The following is a 1,174-nucleotide window of genomic DNA, read 5'->3' on the forward strand; positions in this document are numbered from 1 at the left end:
AAAAAGCATTTTACTTTCACTTTAGCCACAGGTGAGGCAGGTGATCACAGTGAGACGCCCAGAGGCTTTTTACTCTGTCCTCTGCTGACCCCTGGTGGCTGGTTTTAAAAGTCTCTTTCATTATACTGACCTTGAACAACCAGTCGCAACTTTTGGGACATTTGTGACACTTTGACTTTTACAGAGACAAACAGTGGAGAGACGACCAGGGGAAGAAAACAGAAGCTGTATTGGTTGAAAACCTTTAGCTAAAAGTTCACAAATCTACAGCTCTCAGCTCCAACCAGAGGAATGTTGGGAAATTCAGCACCAAAACAGAAAAAGAGGCTCCAAAGTTACAGCAGATTTATTACCTTTGATTTTTCATTTTAAACACAATGTTTGGATTTAAGTTTAAATTACTGGTTCATAATTGAGAGAATATTACATAAATGACCTTAATGTTCAATCGAATTAATTTAGAAATTAAAAATAATTAAAACATATAACAAAATAAAGATTATAGTCTGGCAAAGATGGAAAAGAACAACAATAAAATATATAAAATTGGATAGCTTTTGATGCCCCACTCCTCAAGATGATTTTCACCTAATTTAAGGTTGGCCGGTTAAACGTCCGAGGACTGGAGGAGTTCATATGTGAATATGTATCTGAATCAACGTGAATATCGCAGGCAAACAAAGAAATAACTATGTTTTTCACTGTTTATACATGGATGTGAGGATGAGTCCTTATTGCCTCAGCTCCAGGTTCCTCATTCCAAACTAAAAGTAGATGTTCCATTTGACAAGATTTCTGGAGAAGACAGAGGACCAGGTATATTACTATGTTCATATCATTTTTACTTTGTGGGAAATGCATCTTTTTTTGTAACTTTCTAAAAATACTTCCTTTCTGGGATGGATTTTTTTTATCCCTCTAATTTATTTCATATTAAATTACTTTTTTCGAGTGTGTGATATTATCAGAACAATTAGGTTTTCTTTAGCAGTTCCCCAAAGCACTGTACGGTTGACTTTACCCTCATCATTGATTTAGAGAAATATGGATAGTTCTTGTCTTAAATATTAAAAATGTTGTCAGAGAACACAACTCTGTTCCTGTAATCAACATTTACAAACCAGAGTTTGTGTGGTTATATCTAATGTAACAGCGACTTGATCTGAAATGTGAT

Source organism: Eucyclogobius newberryi, unplaced genomic scaffold (genome assembly GCF_026437365.1).
Source record: "Eucyclogobius newberryi isolate DKJ021-1_F unplaced genomic scaffold, fEucNew1.0.hap1 SCAF_11, whole genome shotgun sequence".
Lineage (NCBI taxonomy): Eukaryota > Metazoa > Chordata > Actinopteri > Gobiiformes > Gobiidae > Eucyclogobius > Eucyclogobius newberryi.